General features: G+C 37.4%; 1 long non-coding RNA gene across 1 annotated transcript; it reads left to right on the plus strand.

Moving 5' to 3' along the window:
- Nucleotides 1–1053: 1053 nt before the first annotated feature.
- LOC122868519 lies at nt 1054–2363 on the plus strand. The gene is made up of 2 exons (XR_006376135.1): nt 1054–1189; nt 2290–2363. It is a non-coding gene; the product is annotated as an uncharacterized LOC122868519 (long non-coding RNA).
- The last annotated feature ends 3963 nt before the right edge of the window (nt 2364–6326 follow it).

Consider the following 6326-nt stretch of genomic DNA (forward strand, 5'->3'; position numbering starts at 1 on the left):
CTGTTTTATTTTTCCAACAGATTTATGGCACTTGCTAGTAAAATGGAAAAAAAAAAAACATTACAAAGTCAAGTCTGAAACCTGTCCCAACATTCCTGCTCAGGACAGGAAAACACCCTGAAGTCCATCACAGACTGATACACACAGAACAATTAACTCTCACATTCACTTTCTCTGTGGCGGACCACGAGTTTCCCCCCTTCACTGTGAAGCACTTTGGGTATCAAGACAAAACGCTGACGTTATACAAATGTAATTCATTATTATTATTAATATTATTGCTAACTGCTGCTAATTGGAACTGTTAGCTGCTGTTACCTAGTTAGCTCGGTTAGACCCGTGCTGCCAGCCGTGCTGGTAGCTGATGAGTGGACTGAGTGAATAAACACATCTACATTGACTGAAGACAGTGGAGCAGCTGCACAAAAAACCTCCACAGACAACAAACAGCAATGTGATCTTAATGACATCTGGGTTTTCTCACCTGCAAAAGCACTTTGATATATCTCAATATTAGATATCTAAATATTTTAAACTCATAAATTATATGAAATCAGTTTGAAAAGAGAAACTAGCTGAAAAACATTTGATCACACAGTGAACTTGGCTGCATCAGAAGATCATTAGAAAAGTGAAATGTCCACAATCAAATATACATTCAAAACATTGATGGATGGTGTAACATGATGAGATGACAATAAAGCGATTTTCAAAAATGCCAGTGAATATTGGTGATCAGAAGAATACTGTAGATTATTTAGCTCATCTGCTGTCCAATATGCTTACAGCATGTCAGACAAAATTTGAATTAACTGACTGAGGAATGACTCCCGATCATTGATTCTCCAGTTTCATCAAATGATAAACTGAAAGCCAAGTCCAATCTAGGCCTCTCATCCCTGTGAGGAGGAGTCAATGCAAAACTCAGATGTCTTCCACCTCTACTTATCTGACAACAAACAACAAACAAAAGTCATGTGTCAACGTGATTCAGCACATTTTGAACAGTAAAGTTGGACTATAAGGTGTTTACCATCAGCAGTGACTGCAGCTCCATCTGTCAGTGTCAGTTCATCTCAGCAGACAGGAAGTAGATCTCAAGATGAACAGCAGGAAGCCTGAAGGAGCTGCTGTGTATTCTGGTGCTTGTGAGACTGTGATTAAAGATGGACGAACAACTGATCCTGCAGTAAGAAACATTATCTGGGATTTTGGAGCAAAAACTCTTTTCTCATCCTCACTGGGCTGACAGACCCTGCACTGCCTCACATGATTCATGTCCTCAGGTCAACTCATTCAAAATGATACAACACACAGACATTTGAGCACCACTGATGTATGACTGGCTTTAAAGTTACATTTCATGAGAAAATACTTCTGAAACAGACTCAAATTGCTCTATAATACAAACCAACTGAAGAGTAAGAACATTTCACTCTTTCCATCACAGACTGTAGTTTCATTCAAACCATTTCTGAGAGAAGACAGCAGTGATCTGTAAAGTGGAGGAGAAGTGGAGTGATCACAGCATATTCAAGTTTAACGGATACAAACAAAGTGAATCTACTTGAATCCTACATATATTGTGTCTGGAGATAAATTCTTTATATAGAGAGATTTTTGATGTTTGAAGAAAGTATAACAATATAGTAATCAAAGAATAATTTTCTCCTTTTAATTGCAGATGAAATGTCTAGAAAAGATGTGGAGAGAATATTGACAGTTTGATGCAATAAAACAGGTAATAAAGTTATCTGTATCTGAACATAAAGAAAATGTAGATACATGTCTCCATGGGCAGGAAGAAAGCTGTGCCGTCATTTGTTATAATGTCTTAGTTTTTGTTACAATTTTATTTTTATTTTTCCATAATAACAATAATATAATAAACCAAAACAACAAACTATAAACCACACAGAATGAAATTTGATTAAGACTGATTTCTGACACAACTACACACATATAAAGGTCAAATGTGTTGATTTTTACAAAAAGTACTTTATCAAAGCTAAAGGATTTTGTGTTTTGCATTTTGTCACACAGGTTTCAGTTCCTGAGCAGCTGTTTTCCTCTGGAGGCTCCAAGTTTCTCTGTATGTCTGTGTCTTCAAACATCTGCAAACAATGAAACCATTAAAAGTCTTTTATGCAAACCTGCAAACCAGCAGCATCACAAAATAAGTTTTCATATTATTTACATGATCCTGATGCTGTTGGCAGCTGGATGTGAGTCTCTCTGGATTTGTCAAAGTCAACAGTTCTTCTTCTGCAGTTTAACTTTTTTTAACAGGTGTGAAGTGTGAACAGCTGACACAGCCAGCCTCTGTGACTGTGCAGCCAGGTCAACGTCTGACCATCACCTGTCAGGTCTCTTATTCTGTTAGCGAATACAACAACTTGGATCAGACAGCCTGCAGGGAAAGGACTGGAGTGGATTGGAAGGAGAGTTGGCTCCAGCACAAATTACAAAGATTCACCAAAGAACAAGTTCAGTATCGACTTAGACTCTTCCAGCAACACAGTGACTCTAAATGGACAGAATGTGCAGCCTGAAGACACTGCTGTGTATTACTGTGCCAGAGAGCCACAATAACACAAACCATCAGTAGACCTGAACAAAAACCCCTCAGTGCCTGAACACTTGTAACATGAAGCCACCAGAGGAGGAGCCCTCAGACCACTAATGGTTTCAACACCAGTTCGTTGAGAAAAACAGTCTTTGAATAAACAGTATATATATATCATTAAGATGTGGAAATAATATAAAATAGATTATTTATCCAAATGGTAATTTTTAGATCAGTGTCAAATTCATATTCATCATTCAATTCAAATTCAACTTACTCCGTCTGTGAGGAAAATTTAAACATTTGAAAAAATTCAGTAAAGCCATAAATATAAAAAAAAATCATACATTAATTTTCAGGGACTTATAATCAATACCATATAACAACATCAATAACATTTACTTTCATCAGTAATAAAGTTTATTATTACACTAATTTACTTTATAAAGCTAAAAACTTCCAAAGCTTTTTTAAATGCAAGAGACAGGTATGAGATGAAACTGCCACACATTACTTTAATAAAATGGTGGATGTATTTGCATAAAAGTGTTTAACAGCAAGAATTCAGCTTAATTTTGGGATTTTAAAAGCTCCTTCGCTCACAACGATAACAGAGACTCACTTTCTTTATTTTACTTGTTTGTAATTTGAACATTTCTGCCCATCAGCACAACCCCAGATTCCTATTTAAGACTGTGGATCAGTTAGTTAACCCAGCCTCTCCTTGTGCCCCTGCTGAGTGTGATGCTGATTGTGAAAAGTTTCTTTTGCACTTTGCTGGAAAGATTGCGTTAATAAGATCTGATATCACCCCAATCCTGCCTTTTTAGATGTGGATCACCCGCTCAGGGATTCTTTGAGCAATTTTTCTGCTGTTACGCTGCCTGAACTCGCAGACACCATGTCTCTTATTACCCCTTTTACAAATTATTTTTAACAGCTCGCTGTCTACTGGCTGCGTCCCAGATTACTTTAAAACTGCTTGTGTCCAGCCAGTCCTAAAAATACCTGGGCTTGATCCCACCCTCCTAGATAACTATCGCCCAATCTCCAAACTGCCTTTTATTTCGAAGATTCTCGAAAAACTTAATAATACCTTTGAAAAGTTCCAATCTGGCTTTCGTCAACACCACAGCACTGAGACAGCCCTCCTCAAAGTCACCAATGACCTTTTAATGAATGCAGATGCAGGCATGTGTTCTATTCTTGTGCTGTTGGACATAACTGCTGCCTTTGATGCAATTGGTCATGGCATTCTTTTAGATAGACTGAGGCACTGAGTGGGAATATCTGGCACTGCACCAGACTGGTTCTCATCTTATCTGTCCAATAGGAAATTCTGTGTCAGCATTAATAACTTCATGTCATCCTTCTCCCATATCAAGTACGGTGTGCCTCAAGGTTCAATTCTGGGACCAATATTGTTCTCCTTATACATGCTTCCCTTTGGTGATGTAATCCGCAGACATGGTATCTCTTTTCATTGTTATGCGGATGACACACAGTTGTACCTCCCTGTCAAGCCCACTGACCTTAGTACGCTGAGTTCTCTGCAGGACTGCCTCTCTGACATAAAAAATTGGTTGTCGATAAATTTTCTTCAGCTCAACTCAAATAAAACTGAAATCCTTGTTATTGGGCCCCAACACATCACTAAACAAATACTGCCATCCACTGGTAACCTGTCACAACATATCAAGCCTGTTGCAAGAAATCTTGGTGTCCTGTTTGATAGCAATTTATGTTTTGAGCAACATATCACTAAGCTTGTCCAATCATGTTTTTATCAACTCAGAAATATTGCAAAACTACGATCTATTTTAAATCTTAGTGATGCAGAAACTGTTGTGCATGCTTTTATCTCCTCCCGCCTTGATTATTGTAACAGCCTGTTCACTTGTCTTAATCAAAAAACTTTGACTGACTGAAACGCGACTGCAGACTGTACAAAACTCAGCTGCTAGGCTGTTAACCAGGACCAAGAAGTTCGACCACATAACACCTGTTTTAGCCTCTTTACATTGGCTCCCTGTTGGTTTTAGGATTGATTTTAAGATCTTGTTGATTACTTTTAAGGCTCTTCATGGCCTGGCTCCAGATTATATTTTAGACCTTGTAATCCCTTATGAACCTTCACGTAGTTTGAGATCATCGGGCAAGGGTCTCCTGTCTGTTCCTGAGGTTGAAAACTAAGGGGGACAGAGCTTTTGCTATCAGGGCACCGAGGCTCTGGAACAACTTGCCCGAAGAAATTAGGTTGTTTGAGTCAGTATCTTCATTTAAGTCTCGTCTCAAAACACATTTTTATCTGAAAGCATATTCTGATTTTACCTGAACTAGTTGTTTATTTTACTGTTTATTTTATCGCTTTTGTGTATTTTATTTCTTTATACCTCGTCATTCACTGTGGTATTTTATTTCTCTTGTTGTGAAGCACTTTGTACTTTGTTTTGATAAGTGCTCTATAAATAAAGTTTTATTATTATTATTATCTACTGACCTGTTTAAATATTGCACTGACACAGTAACAAGATTAATCACTATTTAAGACTAGACACAATATAATAAAATATTTATGGGTGTCTATTTGTTAACACATTTAACTTATTCTTTTATCCATGAACTGCACTATAGTCCCAATGACTTTTTATGCCTTTTTTCTTTTAAACTTCCTGTATATCCATTTTTCTAACCCTTTACATAAACAAGTAAAGTAAACAAATAAAGACTAAAGAAATAACCTTTTGTTAAAACAACTGAGGCTATTACATTGTAGGAACACAAATCTGGTTAAGCCTGGATTTAAAACATATATAATAATAATGTTTTAATTTAAATAAGTATGTGAATAGTCGACCAAATGCCGCTGAGCAGTGCAAATAAATACATTTTGTTTGGTTATAAATAAACATTAAGGTTGAATAATCTGCAAATCATCTTTATCATAAAACAATCATCATCATAATATAAAAGAGTGATCTAGATGTGTGCAATGTGGTGTGTTTCTCTTTGAGGAGGAGGAGTCCATGCAAAACTCTGATCTCTTCCATCTCTACATATGTGTTGCAGAGAAGGTAAGAACAATAACTGTTTTTATGACAAACCTCTTGGTAAAAGACAATATGGCTGCATTACAGAAACTAATGAGCTGTTTAAATGTCTGTAGGTACTGAGGGTCAAACACTGACCGAGTCTGAACCAGTGGTTAAAAGGCCTGGAGAATCTCACAGACTGACCTGCACATATTCAGCGTCCGGTGGTAATTATGACAATGCTTGGATTGGACAGGCTCCTGGAAAAGGACTGGAGTGGATTGCTTATATCAGCAGTGGCAGTAGCAGCAAATACTACTCTCAGTCAATTCGAGGCCGGTTTACCATCTCCAGAGACAACAGCAGACAGCAGCTGTATCTGCAGATGAACAGTCTGAAGACTGAAGATTCTGCTGTTTATTATTGTGCTCGAGAGCCACAGTGACAGGAGTTGGTTGTGCAGCTGTACAAAATCCTACAGGACTCATCCTCCTTGTAAAAACTCTAGTAACATGAAGCCACCAGAGGAGGAGCTCTCAGACCACTAATGATTTCAAGACCAGCTCACTGTTTAAGAGAGAAACAGACATATTTAGCAATGAAAAAGTAAAAAGAATGTAACATGGCTCATTAATGATAATATTAAATATACAGTGGAGGCATTTTTCAAAAAGGGTCTTCTCTGTCTGACTCACAATATTCCTGTGAATTAATGACAGCATTATTTC

This window comes from Siniperca chuatsi, linkage group LG21, assembly GCF_020085105.1.
Source record: "Siniperca chuatsi isolate FFG_IHB_CAS linkage group LG21, ASM2008510v1, whole genome shotgun sequence".
NCBI classification, from domain to species: Eukaryota; Metazoa; Chordata; class Actinopteri; order Centrarchiformes; family Sinipercidae; genus Siniperca; species Siniperca chuatsi.